At 42.1% G+C, this 23,764-nt stretch overlaps 1 protein-coding gene and 1 pseudogene across 8 annotated transcripts in view; one reads left to right on the forward strand and one right to left on the reverse strand.

Annotated features, from left to right (window-relative positions):
• The window catches only part of TOM1L2 (target of myb1 like 2 membrane trafficking protein), a 127,760-nt gene that overhangs the window by 15,900 nt on the left and 88,096 nt on the right, over window positions 1-23,764 (forward strand). The gene's annotated exons all lie outside the window — the stretch shown is intronic.
• Window positions 9,287-9,402, reverse strand: LOC112477076 (annotated as a pseudogene).

Consider the following 23,764-nt stretch of genomic DNA (forward strand, 5'->3'; position numbering starts at 1 on the left):
TTTTGTGGGACTCCTCCTCCCAGCGCTAGAACCCTGGGCTGGGGAGCCCAGTGTGGGGCTGGCCCCTCACTCTTTAGATAGGGTGATATATCCCTCCCAATTCTCGACTGCCACATATAGGTGTGGGACCAGCCTGTTTCACATCTCCACCCCTCCTACCAGTCTGGATATGGCCTCTTCTTTATATCCTTAGCTAAAGGAGTTCTCTTCAGTTAGACTTCAGGTGGTTCTCCAGGCTGATTGTTCTATAATTTAGTTGTAATTTTAATGTGGTCATGGGAGGGGGGAAGCACAACATTTACCTACTCCGCCATCTTGCCTGGAACTCTACCAGCTGCTGTTTTAATTATTAATGAAGCCCAAGCCTTGTAGTCTGGGAGGCATGTCAAAAATTCTGTTTTGGGTTTTGGTTTAAAATTGAGTGTAATGGAGAGAAACTGATTCTTTCATCTCAGAGAATTGGGCTGCAAGTTTGAGAGCTGGAGAGGACAAGGCACTGTAATAGGACACTGTTGAGTTTTTGCCACTCTTTAAAGGAGAAATCACACATAGTACTGGCATATCATTAGTCAAAATAGAAAATGAGGCCTGAGAAATGATGTTGCTTGGTGTTGGAAAGCAGAATTTGCTAGCGGCTTCCAGAGAGTGAGAATCCTTCATGTTAACTCTGGAAATTTTTAAACCAGCAGTTCAAAGAATTACCGAATTCTAGCTGAAAGGGCCTTAATGGCATTTGATCCACCCCCTTCATTTTACAGGAGGAAACTGAGGCCCAGGGAGGATAGATCTGTACTGTTTTTACTCTGACAACACTTCTGACACCAAACATGTGGCTTTTTTCCTGACATCAACTGGGTTTCCTATAATTCAATTCTTACATAACTACCTGGGGTTATCACAGACCCCACAGATTAAGGACTCAGTCCCACAAGACTGTCCCCACTTCAGACATCAGTGGCAAGTCCCATGTTGCTGCCTATACTTCTGACCAACTGGCTATAAATTGGGGGTTCCCATGACCCCCTCCTATGTTTTGACCATTAGCTAGAATGGCTCATGAAACACAGGAAAACACTTCATTTTCGTTTAGTGGTTTATTATAAAGGATACAAATAAGAAACAGCCAAATGAAAGAGCTACAAGGGGCAGTGTATGATGGGAAGGAGCGCAGAGCTTCCATGCCTCTCTCCGGGTGCGCCATCCTCCCAGCACCTCAAAGTGTTCACTAACTAGGCAGTTCTCAGAATGCAGTTCTCAATATGTAGGCATAATTGATTAAGTCAATGACTATTGATGACTAACTCAGCTGCCATTCCCTCTCTTCACCTAGAGGTTGGAGGTTGGGGGTGGGCTAAAAGTTCCCAATCCTCTAATGCTTTGGTTTTTCTGATAACCAGCCCCCGCCCCACCCCACCCTCACCCGCCATCCTGAAGCTATCTAGACACTGTCCCACCCCTAGTTATGTCATTATCATACAAAAGACACTTATCACCTGGAGATTGCAAGGATTTTAGGAGCTACATGCCAGGAATCCAGGACAAAGATCAAATATTTATTTATCATATCACAGTAGGTGACTTGCCAACTTTGCACAGTGAGTCCGGTAAAACTGGGGAAAGAACCCAAGTTATGACTCCCACGTGTTTTTTAACTGGCCCTTGCCAGTAATTTGGATATTTGTGTAAGGGCAGGAAGGCTAAGCAAAGTAGTAGTAAGTCTGCCATTCATTGGAGGGGCTATTCTTGACTCAGACTCATGAAGGTAAATGCTTTTATATATAATCTCCTGATTTAGACCTGGCTTGGTGGGGGTGATTATTTAGCTCCATGTTTGATTATTAAAATGAAATTAGTTCATAAAATCAGTTTTGGTCTTCTGTTTTATCTGCTTTTTCTGGCACTGATCCAGAACAGAGAAACTAATCCCAGGCTAGGACTTGGGAGGTCATTGCTCTGCTGCTGATTTGCTCTGTGACTTTGGGTCGGTCACCTCCTACCTGTTTACTCATTTGAAGAACATGGATTGAATAACAAGGTCTCTAAGTTCATTTTCACCCTTAAGCTTAAGTCCTGGATCAAAGTGGCTTTTAGTTTTTCTTAAAATCTTTAGCCTCCATAGGAGATTCTGCTTTCTTTTGAATCCAGTTTGAGTGTGTGTGTGTGTGTGTGTGTGTGTGTGTGTGTGTGTGTGTGTGTGTGGAGAGATTTCTATATATTCTAATATTTTTTGTTGAGGTATAATTTACTTGTGAATTATAATTAGTGAAATGCATAAATTTTGTTCTAGTTCTGACAAATGCATCCACAGTTGTAATCTATACCCATATCAAGATACAGACTTTCACCATCACCCTAGAAAGTTCTTTCCTAGTCATTCCTACCCTATAACACACCCCTTGCAGAGGTAACACACTGATTCTAACTCTATCACTGGTTAGTTTTGCCTGTTCTAGAAGTTCCTGTTAGTGGAGTCATACCATAGGTGCTCATTTGTGTTGAGTCCCAGCAGTATTTTGAAGAGTTTTCTGTTTTCTTCCCCTCATTCTGAGAAATCATATATATTATTTTCTCCACATGCCATCTTGAAAGGTCATGTGGTTTGGGGTCCTGCTGGTTCTCCTGCACTGCCAGTGGGCCACCATATTGTGTGCTGAGTGTGATGGAGAGAACAGCTTGATTTCTAGAGACTAGTTTGGATTTGTTTCTATAATTGTTGATGTCACAGTTTTCTCACTTGTCAGCTGGGCAAATTGGACCCACCAGCAGATGAAAAAGAAGAACTCCCGACACCCAAAAATGTCATTTGTAATGGCATGTTTCTTACAAGGTGCCCATGAGATACATTCATTTCAATTTCATAAATACTTTTGAACATAAAGGCAGATTGTTCTAGGGAGCAAGCAAAAGTAAGGGAGGTATGAAATCCAGGGGCTGAGCAGATAGATGGAGGAGCCAGACTGTGCATGTAGGTTCTGTGGCCTCTCTTGACTATGGAGCTTAGTGTCTGTGGGAGGGGTTTTGTTTGTTTTTCTTCATAATGTCTTGAGTCTTTGTTTCCTCTTCTTAATTTTCACCTCCTCTAACTTGGCCTAGCTTTGGTCATACCTGGGCCATTGTAAGTACCTCTCAACTGGTCTCTTTCCTTCTGTGCTCCCTCCTTTTCTACACTGTGGCCACTCAAATTTCAGACAGATCTCTCAGAACTCCCCATCTCCTTCAGAATGAATTATAAACATAGCCCGGTGTTTAAGCCCTCACTGAGTGGACTTCTTCCTATCCACTCTTTAATAGGACTCTGAATGGGCTCTGCCATTCCCACTCCTTCTTTACTTGTGCTCATCATATTCTTTCCCCCTGCATGGCACTCCTGCTTCTCCCTTGCTCATGGTTTAGATTCGTATATCCTTCAAGACCTAGCTTAGATCCTCCCACTGACACAGAATTGGCCCAGAAGCCCCTGAACTCCAGTGGCACTTATATTTTATATGTATTTAATAATGATCTGCCTCTTTATTTCAATGTACCATGTAAGGTGTGGTGGGATTTTTGAATTCAGTGTCTGCCTTGAGAGGAGCTAAGTGTGCAGGGCCCAGAGGGAGGCATCCTTGTATGGAGTAGAAGGAAGGGGGAAGGGAACTGACATTTATGAGTTCCTGCATGGGCCAGGAATGGTGCTGGGTCTTTTTAAGGTTCTATCTTATTTAATCCCCTTGACCTTGTGAGCTGAGCATTTTTACCTGTTGTGACTTTCTCATAATCACACAACCAGAAAGAATAAAAGCCACTGAGGTACACAACACAGCTTATGCTTCCTACCACTCCACCTGGCCCCCTGTGGTGTTGAGTGGGGCTGGGGTAGGTCAGTGAATTAGGTATTGTCTGTCTCTGTACTCTGTATATGTGCTAGCCGGTGCAACTTTCTTCCTAAGTCAAAGCCAGGTGATTCAAGGTCTCTGCTTCCATGAGGGTCCTTGTTTGTTCTCTGCATCTAAAGTGGATGGCTGAGCTCCTTTGGAGGAAGCACTGTGGTTCTCTATTATCCTAGGGCCAGGGAACATGACCTCAAAGTCTTCCTGCTTATCTCCAGCAATTTTCAGAAAGACTTTTGAAACCAAATCTCTGTTTTCTGATTAACTCACTCACTCTCAATGTACAGAACAACTCTCTACGTACTTAAAAAAATATAGTAAAATATACACAATTTACCATCTTAACTATTTTTAAATGGCATTAAGTGCATTCACAGTGTTGTGCAACCAAGACCACCATCCATATCCAGAACTTTATTCATCTTGCAAACCTGAAATTTGGTACTCATTAAACAACGTCCTGTTCCCCTCCCCCACCCCTGGCAACCACCATTCTATTTCTGTCTCTATGAATTTGACTACTCTAAGTACCTCATATAATATTGTATAGTATTTGTCCTTTTGTTACTGGCTCATTTCACTTGGCATAATGTCTACAGGATTCACCCACGTTGGAGCACGTATCAGAATTTCCTTTTTTAATTCTGAATAATATTCCACTGTATGGATATATCACATTTTGTTTATTCATTCATCCATCTTTAGATATTTGGGTTGCTTCCACCTTTTGGCTATTGTGAATAATGCTGCTATGAACATGAGTGTACAAATATCTGTTTGTGTCCCCATTTTAGATTGTTTTGGGTGTATACTAAGAAGTGGATTTGCTGGATCATATGGTAGTTCTATTTTTATTTATTTTGAGGAGCCTCCATACTGTTTTCCATAGTGACAGCACCATTTTATATTCTCAGCAGCAGTGGTTCCAATTTCTCCACACCCTCACTGACACTATTTTATTGATTGTAGTCATCCTAATGGGTATGAGATGTTTACATACTTTTGGGGGCCGTGTTATTAAGCGCCCATATAGGTTCAGGATTGTTCAGAACCTAAGCGAAGGATGTGTATCTGGAGGAAGGCAGAGCATCAGTATTATGGCAAATATGTTCATTTTTCAGCATTTCATATTTGCTAGGTGATGCTATATGGTTGTTGTTATATAAAATTGCTTTGTTGGGAGGGAGGGTGGCCACCTAGCCTTATAGATTTAGAGGCAGTGATAGAACAGAGAGACTTGAGGGGTCACTTGTGGCTAAGTGACATAGCAGAAATTATAGCCCTTAATTGGGCTGGTGGCATTCTTACCCCTTAGTAAATAGATGCTCTCCAGGCAACATCTTCTGTCTTGGGGGCAGCTCACAACCCTGGGTACAATCAGGAAGGTTGTAGTATGATGGGGGAAGGCAGGATAGCGCCCCCCAACCTTCCCTTCTTGGTGTTGGGAATATGTAAGACACAATCACCACCCTCAAGGAGTTTCCACTTAGAGGGAAATAAACACATCATTATAGTGCCCAGGGTAAGTCCTGTGATAGATGGGGTCATGAAAGAGACTCAGAGGAAAACAGAAAGAAGGTTCCTGAGAGACGCTGCCTGGACCTGGTTTTGAAGGATGAGTACGAGTTGGCCAGAAAGAGAGAGAAGGGAGTTGGAGGTAACAAGCCTTTCAGCTGGTCTTTGAACTTTATCAAATGTGTATTCTTGTTTGAGAGAATGTCCCAAAGAGTCTTCAGTTTCAAACTTGATAGGCTTAGGAGACTGGGCAAAATGGCATGGATGATTGAGGCTTTGTTCATCTCCTCTTGTGACTACATCAAAGTTGTGATGGAAACAGAGCAAACAGCAAGCAGAGTCACTTGAGGTCTGGATGAACAGAAGCCCTATAACTGGGGAGAAAAATAAGAAATTACCCTACAACAGTAGGTGATAAGAAGGAGCGAAGGTATGAGGCTGCCTGGTCTCGAGGGGCTAGGTGGGACAGAGGCTATGACAGCTGTTGACATTCCTCTTAAAGGGGCCATGTCCACTACCTGACTTTCGCGGTGACAGACTCGCTTGCTCTAAGCACCTGCGCCAGGTCGGCTGCTAGGGGGCACCAGGGACTTACGGGGCACACTGAATTGTCAGAGCGAGGGCCAGAGGCAAAGATTTCTCCCAGGCAGAAGTGCTGGTGTTATCCATTGTTCCTCTGTTGAGCCCTCCCCACTCCCAGTGTGCAGGCACAGCACCACTATAGCTGAGACATTGTCAAACCGGATAACAGAGGTCACTTCACCCAGAGGATTCCCTGAAACTCTGCCTTCCTCAACTTGTGGCTCTACCAAAGCCACATACAGTTGTGCCTCAGCGAATGCTGTGGCCTTTGCCAACCGGCTCCAAGACCCACACTGGTGGCAGATGGCCTCGGTTTCTGGTGTGACCTCCTGAGGCAACTATAAGCACAGCATTTGGGATTGCTTGCTGAATCTTAGCAGGTGGCTCTGGAGGGGCACAGGCTAGGGTTAAACTTGGCCTGCAGCTGAACCCCGCTTTGGACTGTGTCACTGGACACCTACTTCACAAAGCCACACTAATAAGACTGGGAGACTTAGGAGCTTTGCTTAGTTCGTAGAAACAGACACAGAAAGGCAGTTAAAATGGGAAGGCAGAGAAGCAGAACCCATATGAAAGAACAGAACAGAGATCCAGGAATAATGGAGTCAAGCAGTCTAACAGACGCAGAGTTCAAAACACTGGTTATAAGGATGCTCAGTGAATTTAGGGGAAGTGTAGATGAACTCAGTGAGAACTTTAACAAAGAGATAAAAAATGTACAAATGGAAATGGAAATTATAAAAGAGAACCAGTCAGAATGAAGAGTATGTTATCTGAGATGAAGAGTATATTAGAGGGACTCAACAGAGTGGATTAAGAAGAGGATTGAACAACCAATATAAAAGATGGGGAAGCCAAGGACACCCAATCAGAACAGCAAGAAAAAAGAATCCAAGAATATGATAATTTAAGTAGTCTATGGGACAAAATTAAATGTAACAAAGTCATAGGGGTACCTGAAGGAGAAGAGGGAGAACAAGAAGTTGAAAATCTATTTGAAGAAATAATGATGAAAAAAAACTTCGCTAACTTGGTGAGGAAATAGACATACAATCCCAGGAAGCTCAGAGAGTCCCCAAAAAGATGAACCTTAAGAGGCCCACACCAAGACACATCATAATTAAAATGCCAAAGGTTAAATACAAAGAGAGAATCTTAAAAGCAGCAAGAGAAAAGCAGTTAGTTACCTACAAGGAAGCACCCATAAGACTGGCAGCTGATTGCTCAAAAGAAACTATACAGGACAGAAGGGCTTGGCACAAAATATTCAATGTGATGAAAACCCAGGATCTATAACCAAGAATACTTTATCCGGCAAAGCTATCATTTAGAGTCAAAGGACAGATAAAGAGCTCCCCAGACAAATAAAAAAGCTAAAGGAATTTATCAACACCAAACCAGTATTACAGAAAATGTTGGAGCAACTTCTTTGAGAAGAAAAACATGTATCAAAAACATGAATAAAGAATGGTAATAACTACATATAAACAAGTGCCTCATGGAAAAGAATTAAGTGCTCCATGTAAAAGGTAGAGTGGATAAGAAAAAAGACCCCCTACATATGTTGCCTACAAGAGACTCACTTCAGATTAAAAGAAACACACAGACTAAAAGGAAGGGGATGAGAAAAGCTATTGCCTTGATGGATCTAGAGGGTATTGCGCTGAATGGAGTAAGTCAGATAGAGAAAGACAAATACTACATATTTTCATGTATATGTGGAATCTAAAGAACAAAATAACAACAATAAAGACAGAAACAAACTTCTAGATACAGAGGATATTTTGAGGGCTACTAGATGGGAGGGTGATTGTGGGGACAGTGAAAAAGGGCAAAGGGATTAAGAAGTACAAATGGATAGTTACAAAGTAGTCATGGAGATATAAAGTATAGCATAAGGAAAATAGCCAACAATATTGTTATCAATATGTAAAGGGGAAGGGGTACTAGATTTAGTGGGGTGATCATTTTGTGAGTTATATAGATCTCTAATTATTATGCTGTACAACTAAAACTAATATATTATTGTATGCCAGCTATAATTGAAAAAAACTCATTGAATTGTACAACCTAAATATGAATAATTATCTATTATATTTCAATAAAACTGTAAAAAGAAAAAAAAAAACTTGATAGACTTAGGGTATGAAATGATTTGTGCTTCAGAGCTCCACCAAGGAACATGATGGAGGCGGGTAAATGAAAGGGTACCAGCCTTTAGAGTATGGCCTCCCAGAAGCCTCATCAGGGTGATCAGAAAGCTGCTTTTGAGAAGGGTGCACACACCCTCTCAGCCTTCTTGTAGGTGAGCAGAGGAAGAAGCAGCACCTTTGGGTGGCAAAGGGGCCTTCTCACAGCAGGGCCAGCATTCAAATCATTGTACTCCAGGGTTCCTCTACCTTAGATGCTTCCTTTTTTTGGTCTTCTGTGCCAACTGTTTGCCTTTCAGTGAATTGGTATTGACAGTATACCCATTCTTTTTAAAATTAGATAAGTATATAAAGTGAAAATAACAAATATATACATTGTTTTTAAAAATTAGACAGTATAGAAATATATTTTATATAAAATTCTAGTCTTTACTTTCCTACCCGCCATACACACTGCCACCCCTCTCTTAGCTCCTCGGAGGTAACCCCAACAGCTGCTTAGTGTGTGGTCTTTGTTCCATGAAGTTTCTTTTGTATAATGGGATCCTACTATAAGTTTCATTTTACAACTTGCTTTTGTCATGCCACTGTATATTTTGGAGATCTTTCCATGGCAGCATATTTCAATCTACCTCATTGTGCATAGCATTCCACCAAGTGGATATGCAATTATATAGCCATTCTCTTACTGGGAGACAGTGGAGTTTTGTTTATTTGCTTGTTGTCCTCATAAACAATGCTGTGGCAATATATCTTTGTACACTTATACATTTCTATGGTTTAGATTCCTAGAAGTAAAAACTTGGGTCAGACTATAGGAGCATCTAAAACTTTTATAGAGATTTCCAAATTGCCTTCTAAGAGGGGGTCCTGCATTAGACTCTCGCCAGCAGATCCCAAGAGTACCCGTTTTCCATACACCCTCATCAGTGTTAGCTGTCTTTTTTACGTTTCTGCACATCTAAGGAGGAAAAGGCATTTGGTTGGTGGCAGTCTATGTTCCCTAATGGGAAACCATCTTTGAGACCTGTGGATTAAAGCTTGCTGCTTTTGGCTAACTTCCTAAAGTACTTGTGTCACTACTATAAATTGAAAACTAGTTTCACTTGGCATTAATCTAAAGTAACATAAAACTAATAACTCACTTATTTATTTATTTATTATTATTTATGCCTACAGCACCTGGTCTTCCTAGGTGGTCCCCCAACCAAGTACTAACCAGGCCCGACCCTGCTTAGCTTCCAAGATCAGACATTGGGCTTGTTCAGGGTGGCATGGCCGTAGACCATGGACTGTACTCCACTGGGGCACAACCCAGAACCTTCTGCATGTAAAGCAGACATACTAACTGCTACACTATGGAACCATGTCCATAACTTGCTTTTTTGACTTGAGCACCACGGTCCTGTGGAAATGCAGAGTAGACAATGCCCACCGGTAGAGCTTCAGAGATGTACTTTTCCTCTTGTATCTTTGGCCTCCCCCTGCCCTGTATCAGGCCAGATAGGACCTTTACTTTTCCTGTTGAAAGCTTTTTGCCTAAGAACCTTTTCGGTAACCATTTCCTTTCATATGAAATATATAAGTGCCTCATTTCTTTTTCCCATCTGCCTGCCAGCTGCGAGTGAACCACATCTTTCTATTGTTGCTCCAGGATAGCAACCTTTGATGCTCAAACTCACACTCCCCGCATGTTACTGGTGACTTGCTAGCCTTGAGAATCCACAGGGTCTCCCTCCTTGTCTCTAACCCAGTGATATAAACTGAGAGCAGGCATTTTGTACATCCATTAAATAGGGTCAGAACAGAGGAGTACAGTTCTGTTCCCTCAAATCTAATGAGCATTCTTAGAGACTGGATTTCAGATTCAGTTCCCTACCAGAGAGCTGGAAAAGGAGTGGATGAGAAGGAAACTGCCATTTATTGAGGGCTGATGGTCATTCCTCTTGCAGCAGCCCCAGGCAGTGGTATTATTTTCTCTAACTTACAGTGAGACTGAGTCGCGTGCCAGGGAGGAAGTGGCAGAGTCAAGACTTGAACCCAGGTTTTTCCCACATCAAAGCTGCTACCCTTGCTCATAGGTTGGCTCCAAGCAGATCCCTGAGATAGCATCCCAGAAATCCTCCCCTTAGAGGTGAAGATAGACTAGTGCCTCTTCCTGGTGAGCCTCCTGGGCCCATTGGCCACCTGGAAGAAGAAACTGCAGTTTCTTCTTCTTCCCTTCCCTGCCCACCTAGGCTCTGGCCTGGGTTTCCCAGATATCGCTATTTCCATTCGCTCTTGGGCACCACATTCATGATTTTGATATGTCCATGAGCCACCTATACTGTTATTTATAAAACATTTTCTTTATATCGACTCACTTTTTTTACTTGAGCAAATTCACTTTTAAAGGACCTTTATCACTACTATAAATTGAAAATCAGTTTCACTTGGCATTAATCTAAAGTAACATAAAGCTAATAAAAATAATAAATGCAGTAAAATCAAAACAAGATTATTCTAGCTGGATCCTGTTGCCTTCTCAAAACCCCTGGCCGAGGCCTACACCCTTGTTAGAATAACATTCATAGTGTTGAATGACCATACTGGGGAATAAGCAGGAGAACCTCAAGAGAACTGATTCAGTGTTACTGAACACTACTTCCCTGGCCCACCTAAGGCCACCCGCTGGTGGTCCACAGCCCACTCTTTGGTAAGTACTCTTATAGCTTCTGGTCACCCTGGACTGTGCTCCTTTTGGGGGCATACCACCTGCCTCTGGGCCTTTCCTTCTGGCCTTGCCTTCACCACGATGGCTCTTTCTTCTGCTTCTCTTGCTCATGTGGTTAGATTCTGCTTCTCCTGTGAGGCAAGGCTCAAATGCCAAACTTACTGAGACATGTCCTCTGATCAGAGCCACTACTGTCCTCACCCCAGGTGTCCCAGTTTATTCCCTGGGAACTTTTTCCATATAGCCATCCTGGCACAGATTAGATGGTGGAGTAGGTGTGTGTGTATGTATGTGTGCGTGTGTGCATGTGTGTGTGTGTGAGACTCTAAGCTGTGGGAAGGGGTGCTTTGTAGTGTTTATTCTTCCAGCTCAATCAGAAGCTCCTGGGGGCTGGGGCAGATTCTTATAAGAACTGAAGCCCGGGGATGTGCTATTCACTGCACCAAGCCCTCTGTTCTCCTGTGCTAGATGCTCAGAAATGTTGCTGGAGAACTCAGATTTCCTGGCAGGCGTTCAACAACTGCCACTCCCCACTCTAGAGCAGCACCTAGCACTGCGAAGAGGTGGATGTGGGGCCCCTCAGTGGCGCGTGGTAAGAGCAGCTGTCTGGGGTAGAAAGTCATCTGGATGAGAAATGAACGACATGAAGCCCCTATGGAGGGTTCGTGACACTGTTAAAGCCAGGTCCTCTATAGATGCTCTGGGGCCCTGAGATTCCTTGGCTTCTACCTGCTTTGGCTTTCTGGCTCCAGCTCCCTATTCACCTGGTCTTTGGGACAGTCCCCTCCTCATGTGGCCCCTTCTGGCATTTCAACCCCTACTTGGCACTGCCACTTTTTCATTTTGCCCACTACCCACTGTGAAGAGGCCTGGGTCTGTACGCCAACTCCTCCCCAGAGTCATCATGCCCATACCTCATGGCCTGGCTGGTTTGGGGCTAGAGAGGCATGGCAGGGAGGTTGTGTGAGCAAGGCGAGGTGACCAGTGAGGGGAGAGAAAACCAAATACTCCCTAGGGCTCCTCTTGCTCTCTATCCACTCTACTGATCTCACTCTTTAGCAAGAAAGGGTGTATACTGCAGCCTGCTCAGCAGCCTTGATGCTGATTCACTCGAAGAAAGGGTCACCTTTTTCTAATTTGCTCAAAGCTCCTTGGAACACTGTTGCCTTTCCTTGTTGGGCTCTACATCTCCTCCAAGATAGGGACTAGGGTGCATTCATCTTGGTATCCAAAGTACTCAACACTGCCAGTCCCAATGAAACGTTGATGAATAAAATTTAATGCAGTTGGTCTTTCAAAATGAAACTGTTAGACTAGGGAGTTTAATGAAAGACAAATACAATGTTGTGATAGAGACATTTAATGTCTCTGAGCCTCAGTTTCCTCAGTTATGATTACTACATACCTCGTAGCTCAAATTGGATAATGTATGTAAAACACTTTACTTACTTAATGTTTTTTTTCTCTCTTAAAGATATTTCTGAAATGAATGAATTTTGAATTTCGAAGATATATGCTGGGAAGAGTACATATGGCTTCCTAAGCATAGAACAAAAATTTTTGTTTATTTTAATAGTCTGACCCCTGGTGCTACAGAAAAGTTAAAAATAAATTTCAACATGTGTACTTTCTGTAAAGAACAAAAGTTTTGAAATCTGACTAACTTCAGTTTCGTGCTCAGTTCTGTTAACCTGTTTATATGCCTAAGCTTCCTCATGTTAAATGGGAATCCTACTTTTTCAGGCACATTTAGGGACATTAAATGAGATGTTTGCTATGGCTGTCATACAGAATACCCCAGACTAGGGGGCTTAAACAACAGAATTTATTTTCTCATAGTTCTGGAAGCTACAAGTCAAATATCAGGGTGTCATCAGGTTTAGTTTTTCTTGAGGCCTCACCTTGGCTTGTAGATGGTCACCTTGCTATGTCCTAACAAGGTCTAATTTAGTTGGCATTCATCCCTGGAGTCTCTTTGTTATGCCCAAATTTCCTCCTCTTATAAGGACACCAGTCATTTTAACTTAATCACCCCTTTAAAGAGCCTATCTCCAAACAGTCACATTCAACATATGAATTTAGTGGGTATGGAGTGGAGGTGGGGGACATAGATAATTTAGCTTATAACATTTGCAAAACAGAGAGCTCAATGAATGGCACCTAGCTCTTCCTATGAGTTCCTGAGTTCTTTACTATTCTGTGGCAGATTGTATTTGATGCTTTGTGTAGTTATCCTGAAGGCTGGTAGTGCTCTTTGGTGTCTTCTTAACCAGCAGGTACTTTCTGTTAAAATTAAACCAACGTGGTAGGCTCTCAGAGAGCAAAACAGGCCTCCTCAACTCCTGGATCCACAATGCCAGCTAAGGGTCAATAACTCATTGTTCAGCAAAACCCAGGCTTGACTTTATAAAAGTTAGCAAAGGATTATGCTTTAAATATATAAGAATCAAAATGGGAAGGAAAACTAGCAAAGCACAAACAAAAATTGAATTAGGTGAAACATTATGGTAAGTAAAAGAAGCCAGACACAAAAGGCCACATATTGTATGATTCCATTTATATGAAATATCCAGGATAGGCCAATTTATATAGAGAGAAAGCAGATTAGTGTTGTGGGGGCCTAGGATGAATGGGAAGTGACTGCTAATGGGTACAGGGTTTCTTTTGGGGATGATGAAACATTCTGGAATTAGTGTCATTACACAATTCTGTGAATATACTAAAACCCACTAAATTGTACACCTCAAAATAGTGAATTTTATGTTATGTGAATTATATCTCAATAAAGTGGTTATTAAAGAATTGAATTAGGGTGGTGGCAGGCTTAGGTGAGCAGCTTTTCTTTTTTACTCTGTTCCTCAAGTTTTCCGTAATTACTTTAAGTGGAAAACACCCAGAGCACTGCATTTCATGACGATTACGTGGGATCCAGTTTCAGGTGGTACTGAATTATAACAATGCAAAGAAATTCTCTGTGAAATACTAAGCAGTCACTTTTGCTCCTAAAATATCAACCACTGACTAAGATTTACAGGCCTATACATAGAGAGAAAATGGGTGTGTATGTGATGAACCTTAATGAGTTCAATCTGCTGTAATGTGGGGCTCCTAAAAGAGGGTCTGTATTCTCACCAATAACAGATCTGTGCTTTGTGGCAATATTAGTTCTTTATTGTCTGATGGAGTCCAACTGGTGTCAGGCATTGAAATCCATGTTTATTTTGATGTGCGTGTGTTCTCTCAGAAAACTGCTAGTTCCCAGTTTGACGTTGTTTTCAATCCAATGCCAACAGATTTCTGAGCCATATATATTTTTAATATATGTTAAATAATTCATCAAGGAACGTGTGTGTTGAAACATTGGTGGCTACCTCACTTCCAATTTGACTGTTTCTACCCAATTTCTAACTGTGTTGGTCCTATAGTCAGTCTGTTTCTTGGCTAATGACATAAAATCATCTTTGAAAGGAAAGCTAAAGAATTCTGCATTACCTTTTGCCAGTTTCTGCTTTAAATCCACTGTTTGGTATTTGCAAAGGTCAGATGAGCTATTTTGGTGTCCACAGCCCTGATTAATGGGAAATCCTACATTTCCATTGGCCCCCGAGGATGAAGGATTAGTGTGGCGGCGGCAGCGGCAGCGGGCAGCATCTGCTGTAATGTCAGAAGCGTGGTGTTGGGAATTGCAGGAGCATCAGGCCCATGAAAAATGTAAGAGGAGGGAAGCTCCTCTAGCGCTAGCCCCTGTTGAGTTTTTCTCCATTTGCAATGATGCAAACATCTCCTGAAGCATTTGTTCTCCGTTAAACCTTGTTGCTAAGAATTTACTATGGAGAGCACAAGTGCCCTTTCCTGAGAGGGCTGTGGGCCCTGTGTATGGTCTCTTGTTACCCTGCCAGAAGGTTCCTCAGTTCCCTGCAAGTCAGCACATTTGTGTTCAGTTTTTTACCCCTCCTTGTAGGAGATGTCAGTTTTATTCTAAGTTAAATAAAAATCGTGTTGGCTTCAGATTTTCATGAGAGAAGCAGGTGCCTGGTGCACTGGGGAGAATAACTGAATATGGGATCTCTTTCCCCACCCAGGAGCAGATGGTCTGCATCAGTTCATCTTGTGACCTTTCTTTGTTTCTAATACACCAAATCTCTGATCCCATGGATCATAAATATTCTTTAGATTTGCAGCCATGGAAGTAAGGGAAGCGTCAAGCTGTCATTATCATTTTCCATTTGTCTGGAACCTTTGGAAGGAAACTGTTACAGCATTTTAGGCATTCAATAAGCCTCCTGTAGCCATGGGCTTTTCACACACATGAAGGGCACTGCAGTAAGGCTGTCTCAGCCAAGGTCAGAAAGGAGTCCTCTGCTCAGCATCCTGCTATCCTCAACTGTCCATTCATGGAGCAGCCTCTCCCAGTAGCTGCTTTGTGCCAGGCACCCTGCCTTTCTGCTCAGGGCCCATATCTTTTAAGTCACCAATAGTGATAATAGCCACCTTATATTATCACCCACTGTGTAAATGGAAAGCAGTAAGGGGTGGCCTTTACTGCCCCAGAGCCCACATTCTTCTCAGGAGGTAGACCCACAAATGAGTGTAGTGTGAGGGTGTTCTGATAACAGGGGTGTGTGCTGTGCTGGGGCAGAGTGAGGACATGACATCTGAGCTAGTCCTACAGGAGTTTATCAGGGAGGTGGGGGCATGCTAGCAAGAGAGAATGTTAGAGAAAAGGTATATGAGGCACCTAGACTGCAGGCTCTGGATGTCCGTGTGAGGACCTGGCAAGGGGGAGGTAGCAGTGAGGGCTGATTACTGACAATCATCCTGAAAGTCGGGGTGAGAAGTGTAGACATTATCTGGAGTTAATTGGGGAGGTTGGGGAGGTTTTTAATGTGCAAGGGGAAGATGTGATCAGATTTCTGTTTGGAGAAGATCATCCTGAGGCAGTGTAGGTTATTGGAGGGTAGGTTATAGGAAGGGAGACTGGTGGAAGTGATGCCAGTGGGGGCTGCTGTAGTACTTCCAGAGGGGAGGGAGCTGAGGAAGCGGAGCTCAGCCTGTGTGGCCCCTGTCCATGCTTCTGCGCTCACTGCTTCTTCCCTTCTCTCTTTCTTATTCCTACATTCTCCTTCAGATCATTCAAATCCTCTTCACAGCCAAGTCATGTTTCCTTTCTAAGAATCTTTCCTGGACTCTCCAGATAGCAAGGCTCACCCTAGCCCTGCACCCCTGCAGCAGTGTGGGCTGCCACCATTTGGCCTTCTGTGGAGACTACCTTGCTTTCCCCAACTCAGATTAGCAGCACTTTGGGCTCTAGAATGATGCCAGTCCCCCAGTAGAGATGGACCATATGGTGAGGAAGGAAAGGAGGAGGAATGCTTTAAAGTGATTATTACAGGAAATTGGAGGGGACTCAGAATTTGGGGACAGAACACACACATCAGTTTGAGACCTACCTCTATCTTATACATCCTCCAGGAGATGAGGCGATTTTTTTTGCTTTTTGTTATGCAAAGCTTTGAACATAAATGAGAATAGGGAAAACAATTTAATGAACTTCTGCGTACCCATGACTCAGCTTCAGCAGTTCTCAACATCTGGCCAATCTAGTCTTGTTTCATCTCATTATCCCCCTCCCCGATTCTTCATTATTTTGAAGTGGATTCCAGACATCATGTAATTTTATCCATTAATACTGAAGTATATGTCTTTAAAAGATAGGGGCTTTTATTTATTTTTTTTTAATCTTTAAAAGTAAATTAATTAATTTTTTTTATGGTGACATTAATTAATGAAATCCGGTAAGTTTCAGCTGTACATTTTAAGAGATAGGGGCTTTTAATTGAACTCTAGGACTCTGAACTAGCTGAGCCTCAGCCTCTTCATCTGTAAAATGGGAATGATGATGCCCTCATCTCAGGGCTGCTGTGAGTAAGGCTCATGAAGGCCTTTGCCAGAATCCTAACAGCTACCTTTTCTTAATGACCTGCTGTGTACCAGGCGCTATAATAGCACTAAGAACACAACCTCAGGGGCAAACAAACCTTCAATCAACACTCACCACCACCTATGTTTTGGGGGCACATTACTCAGTCAGAACCTCAGTCTCCTCATCTTTAAAAATAGAAACAGTAATAGCTCCTTCATAGGTTGATTTTAAGGTTTAAATGAGACAATTTATATATTAGCACAGCTCTTAATATATGACAGCTCTTATTATAAACATCCTTTAAATATATATATTATTTCTGATTCTCATAGCAATCCCACAGTGTTAGTTACTATCTCCATTTTACAAGTGAAATGACAAAGCCTTAAAACCAAGAATAAGTAATTTGCCTGAGGTCTTGGGGCAAATAAATTGCAGAGCCAGGTGTTTGAGCCTGGGTCTGACGGCCCCTAAGGCCCCACCTTCATTACAGCTAATTCTTTATTGAGCTTGCTATGCAGCCTTGTGAAAAAGAACATGCTGATCTTGGGTCAGGCAGACCAAGGTCATATGGTCCTTACCTCTGTCTGATGTTTTAAGCCAGCACTGGTTTTGTAGAAGCTGATGAGCTGTGTTGTAGATTTTCCCTAGACCCCTTTGTTCGTGTCTCCTGCCTTCTTCCTACTTCTCATTCTAGGGGCTTGTTAGTGATCATCAGCACCTGCAAGGAGAGAAATAAAGAGAATAGGATGAGGAAGAAAATTAAAAAAAAAAAAATTCATATCGGCTCTTTTGTGTTGCGTTTTAGTGGAAAAAAGCTAAAACCCTAAGGTAAAATGAAGTTCATAGGTTATCTGTGGATTTTTGTTTTCCAGTCAGTCAAGATAGTGAGGGGTAAATGGGGCTTATTTTTCTAGGAATGGAAAATTTGAAGATAATATGGCAGAGCCAGAAATCAAAACCAGGTCTGATCAACTCACTCCCTAGCTAGTCTCACTGTTCCATACTGCCTCTGGGGGAAGACAGGTTAGAGACCCTCAGAATCCCATTCTGAAAGATCCGATCTAGTTCTGGCTTAATGGAAAGTCAGCATAATCATACAAGTTCTCAACTTTTTGTCTAGCTTTTTACATATGTTTCATTTTCCTGTTGCAGTGAGGTTCTTTCTCTGTTATCCTTCTTCGTAAACAAGGAAGCCAAGTAGATAAATGAGCTGTCCGTAGCCATCGGAGGGCAGAGGGAGGACTTGAATGGCATGTTTAGGCCATGACCAGTCCTGTTTCTGCACCTCCACAAAGGCCTCTGGAACGGGCTTGTCAAGTGCTTAGCAAGGCCTGGTGGGAGAAGTGACAGCAAATCTACAAGGCCCTGCTACTGAAGTGACCTTTGTCTACCTGTTAACTGGAGAAGTGGTCTCCTCTCTGGGTCTAGGCATGTTCTGGGTGCCGTGTCTGGACAGCCATCTTCAACCCTGTAGTTTTCCCCAACTAAAACACTCAAACAGATTTTAGGGGAAGGTTGAGTGTATAGATCTTACAGGTATGATTTGCAAGCTCTGTGGAGAAGCCTCTTTTTTGGCTAGGAATGCAAAACTGATCACCTCATTGCTAGAATGACAGACTGGCTTTCTTGGCATCCAGCCAAGAAAACAATTTGTGTGACTGACCCACACGCTTAACTAGCTAAAGCTTTGAGCTGTTATCCAGAATCTTTATTATGGAAAGCAGAGTTAAAATTGTTCCCTCAGAAACCTCATGGCTATTTATTTGAATCAGTGAGGTCACCCCAATGACAGCTGTGGTATACAGTCTTTAATTAGGAACTTCATCAGAATGGCATTTCTGAGGGTCTCGAATATTATTTTTCCTTACTCCTTTCAGCCTTACCTTATTCCTACTCTTTGTTCAAAGCTCATTTATTCCCTGACGCCTTCATCGTCCATGCTCTCCAGTAGTCACAGAGCTCTCCTGCCTGTGGCATGCCCAAGGAAGCCCAGCCTGAGGGTGGGGGAACTGCTTATGAAATCCAGGCTCCACCTCTTATGGCAGCATGACCTTTTTGAACAGGTTACTTTACTTTTCTGAGCCTCAGTTTCCTCAACTATAAAATGGGTCTAATATTTATTGTATATTGTAGGTCAGGCACTATTCTAAGTGCTTGATATGTATAAGCTTATCTCCTCTTGGTAACAATCAGATGAAGCAGACTTTTTACCATCCCCATTATATAGATGAGGAAGTTGAGGTGCAGAGATCACATTGCTGATAAATAAAGTGCCTACTACAGAGTCTAGCACATAGTAAACATTCAATAAATGTTTATTGAGTCTGAATACCTCCCTCACCTAAATGTCTGCTACATTTATAATCCATGCCTTATAGTTTCTACTTTAACTTTCCTCTGAGAATATTGACTATATCAATCTTATCTTCAAATCTGGGTTTACTTTTTAAACTATGTGTTATAGAAATTTTAAACATATGTAAAAATAGTATAATGAACCTCTACTTACCCTTTATCAATTCATGACCTATTATATTTTGTTAATATGTCTACCTATTCCCTCTCCTGGCCTATATTATTTTGAAGTAAATTCCCCAAATCATATTATTTCAGTCATATATTTCAGTGTGTATCTCGAAAAGAAAATGACCTCTTTTAAAAAACAACCATAATAATTTTATTGTACTTAAAATTTAATAAGTCTCTAATATTACATATTCAGTTAGTATTCAAACTTCTACTTGTCTCATAATGTTATATATGTATTTTAAGTTTGTTTGTTTGAATAGGATCTAATAAAGTCTGATATTATAATTAGTTGATATGTCTCTTATGTCTCTTTTCATCTATAGGCTCCTCCTTCATATTCATTTCATTGCAGTTTATTTGTTGAAGAAACCAGTCTAGAGTTTCCCAGTCTGCATTTTGCTAATTGTATCTCTGTGGTAGCATTTAACATGTTCACATGTTCCTCTGTTCTCTGTATTTCATGTAAACTGGAAATTAGATCTATGGTCCAATCAAATTTAGCTTTAATTTTTCAACAAGACTACTTTAGAGGTGATGTATTTCTCTCTCAGAGGGACATCATGTCTTGTCTTTCTCTTTATAATGTTCCCAGCCATTGATGATCAGTGCCTAGATCCATTGATTCTTTAGGGATTGTAAAATGGTTTTCAAACTGGATTTTAATTACCTTGAGGGCCTGTTCCTCAGGATGCTTATCCCAGGGTAGACACAAAAAAAGATTTCAATGAGAATTTGTACTAGTTACTGAATTCTTACCTCTTTTAGACATCCTTGCTCACTGATTGGTCATTAAGATTGGCCCTAAAAGAAAGAAAGGAAAGGAGGGAGGGAAGGAAGGGAGGGAGGGAGAGAGGGAGGGCTCTCCCTGGGAAGAGGTATTAAATTGTTCCCTTGGCTCAGAAGCCACACCATGGGCTCAGTGCTCTTTGTGTTTTTTCCTTTAACTATCAGTCATTCTGAGGGCATTTGGTGTGTGGCATGATGGGAAGAGCACTGAGAGTGGTTAAGCAACTGGGTGCTAACCTGGGATCTGCCAGGATCCCAGTGAACTCAGGCAGTGACCGGTCACAATCTTTCTCAGAGACCTCTACATAGATGAGAGTTTAGGTTCCATTCAGCTCTAAAAGCCAGCTGCTAGTGTTTTGCCTGCTGTTAGTCTCAGCACCAAAAGGCAGGCAGTGTAAGAGAAGGAAAAGTCACACCAGTGAGGGCTGGCCTCACTTTGCAAGGCTTGGGAAAGGTTTAGTTTTGTATTGGGTGCAAACAAATCATATAGAGACTGTTCGCATATTAGGGTTCTTAATTTTATCATTTTCATCCCATTCCTGAGTCACTACATTAAGACTTACTGGTAGAATACTCGGGTTCAGAAATCAGACAGAATTGAATCTAGTCCAGGTCCTGCTGCTATCTGTGTATGTGTCTGGGCAAGTCATTAGCTTCTTTGAGCCTCTCTTTCCTGGTGTACAAAGCATGAGAATAAAAAGTGTCTACCTTAGTGTTATGGTGAGGATGAAATAATGAGATAAGGCACCTAGGATATTATAAGAAATCAGTAAGGTTAAATGGTAGTGTTTTACAATTGTCTGTCTCCTGGAACGAGTCCCTGTGCATTTATACATATGTAGGCAGAAGCGGAGTCTGGAGAGACTTGCAACCTCCTGGCTGTCTTGAGTTTCACAGGCTTCTTCCAGGGTGGCCCACCACTCCGTTCCCTAGTGGAAGTTTGAGTGACTCCCTTACTCTTATCCAGTGCCTCTCCTGGCAGTCATTTATTGTGTGGAACATCTTAGTCAGATATAAGACTCTTGTCACCCTTATGTTTTGAGTGAAGAAGCCAGCTTCTGGCCACTCCAGTGAAATTAAAGGCACACAGGGTCTCAGAGGTGGAAGGAGCTCCTTGGGTCACCAAGAGTAACATCTCTGGCAAAGCAGTCATCCCTTCGAGAGAGTCTTGCCAGGTGGCTACCAGCCCAGACCTATATATATACCTCCAGTGATGAGAAATTCATTGTCTCACAGACAGTACATTTATTTCACTGTTGGCCTCTTCTGCAGTTAAATAAAAAGGCCTTTCTTCATTTTATCTGAAATCTGCCTCTCTCTTATTTCCACTTGTCAGTTCTGGTGCTCTTTTCATTGTACCACACTGCTATGGAAGGGGGTGATTTGGGAGTGGGGTAGTAATATAGATGGAGCCTCTGCTCCTAGTGTCACTGTGTTCTAGAGAGAGCCCCCCAAAGCAGATGTGCCATATAGCAAAATCCCAGCCAAGCATGTGGCACTGCCTTTGTGTGGACATTGGTAGAGACCTTTCTGTGAGTGTCAGAAATGGAGTATAATTCTCTATTAGGCAGTGTCAGATTCAGGTAGTTTGGTGAGACATGAAGGGGACTGATTGGAGAACTGCCTTTAAGCTTAAGAGCTATGAATTGGAGCCTAGTGTGAGGTGCTAACCTTTCCACATGCCCCCCTCCACTGTGCAGCCCTCTCAGATGTCTTTTATTATGCTCCCACGTGAGTGGTGTTCACCCTTGCATTATTTAATGCCATTCATCCTTGCACTTTCCCATTCCTACAGCCAGCAGGAAAAGAGACTGCAACATGTAGGCTATGTGTCGATGCCTGGCAGTTTGTCAGCCTTAGAAAGCTGCTTGTGGGCTGAAAGCCCGTGATACCAGCAGTGATGCAGAGCCTGCATTCCTTGGGCTCCTGGGAAATGCCCTCCTACAATGGTGACACAGAAAAGCAGGAAAGAATCTTTGTTTCATCTGTACCAGACCCCACTTGCTAAAGATCTTTGGCCCTTACTATGCATACCTGTGAAATTCCCCTAATTCTGAATCCTTAATGGGACCAGATGGCTGGTTGTTCATCAGGGGTGGATATGGACATACAGGTGGCCATTTCCTTGTTGATTGACTCCTATCAAAGACAACAGTAAAAATTCTAGTATTCCTCAATTATAGTGGAATGCCCATTCCAAAACCAGGGTAATAAATTAGGCTTTTTGACATTTCTGTGGGAGGAAGAAGTCATATTGTATAGCCTGTTTTGGGGTGACTAGATAACTCTGGGAATATGTACCAGGTGTTACTCTCCTTTATCTTTGGGGTGCAGGGACAGATGGCCTCAGCTGGTCCTGATGTTTGTCACCACATGCTGTGCATCAGGAAGTCCTGAGTGGAAAGGTCACAGGAGGTCAGTGCTTCAGAGGACGAGAGGCCCATTTACTCTGTCTTAGCCCATGTGGTACAAGGTAGAGCAAGACAGGAGAATTAGAAGAGGTTGAACCCCTGATAATTTGAAAAGCATGAAGAAATGTAGAGAAATAGAGAAAAATATTCGTTATCCTACTACCCAGAGGTCACTATTATAAGCATTTTGGCATATTTCTTTCCTGTATTGTTAATGTATTTTTCTTTACAGAGATTATGCCATAAATACAATTTTGTGCTCTGTTTTTTTGTTCACTTAACATAATAAGCATTTTAAGTTAAAAAAAATTTATAAATATTATTTTTAAATGACTCCACAATGTTCCATCATGTGAATATATTGTAATTTACCACTTCCTTAATGTTGGGCATTTAGATTGTTTCTTTTGGTTCTTTTTTCCTTTCAGTTATAATTAATGCAGTGATAAACATAGTAGGGCTTAAATCTTTGTCTGCATTTTAGATTATTTACTATAATAAATTCCTTTAAATAGAATTATCTTGTCAAAGGGTATGCTCATTTTTAAGATTATTACTCTCCAAAAAAATGTGTATTGCTTTCTATTTGCTCAACTTTATTAGGACCCAACCAGAGTTCTGGTAGAGGGACTCATATGTGGAACAGAGTTGGGGAAGACTTTCTTAAGAAGGATTTTTAAGCCACATTCTGAAGGTGTTGAGTGTTAACTAGCGTGGAAGCACATGGGGATGGAGGAGAGAGACTGTCCTAGTTATCCAGGCAGAGAAGCAGAATGTGCAGATGCCCCAGAGTTGCTAATGAGCCTGGACCTAGAGGAGCTGAGGCCAGAGGATGGAAAGGATGTAGTAAAATGGACAGAAATGGAAGGCAGGGCAGGAGCAGAATGTAGGCTTTACCCTAACAGCAGTTGGAAGCCATAAAGGGGCTTTAAGCAGGCCAGTTACATGATGAGACTTGCATTCGAGAAAGGTTATTCCAACTTCTGGGTGGAGGGTGGGTTGGACAGGGCAGGAAGGGATGCCGGAAGACCAGTCGCACAAGAAGGGTTCCTCAGACTGCTAAATTGATAGGAGATATTGCATTTTATTGAAATTTCCATTTCTTTAATTCCTGCGGAGGTTGGATATTTTCATGTTGGATATTTTCGTTGGTTTGCCAACTGTATTTCATCATTTGTGACTTGATTCTATGTCCTAAAGGCTCTTGGAGCATTGAGGCACCATCATTGCAGACTTTAGAAATGGTGTGGTCAGACACATAAGTCAGCTTTGCATTGTGGCGC

Source organism: Pteropus alecto, unplaced genomic scaffold (genome assembly GCF_000325575.1).
Source record: "Pteropus alecto unplaced genomic scaffold, ASM32557v1 scaffold52, whole genome shotgun sequence".
NCBI lineage: Eukaryota > Metazoa > Chordata > Mammalia > Chiroptera > Pteropodidae > Pteropus > Pteropus alecto.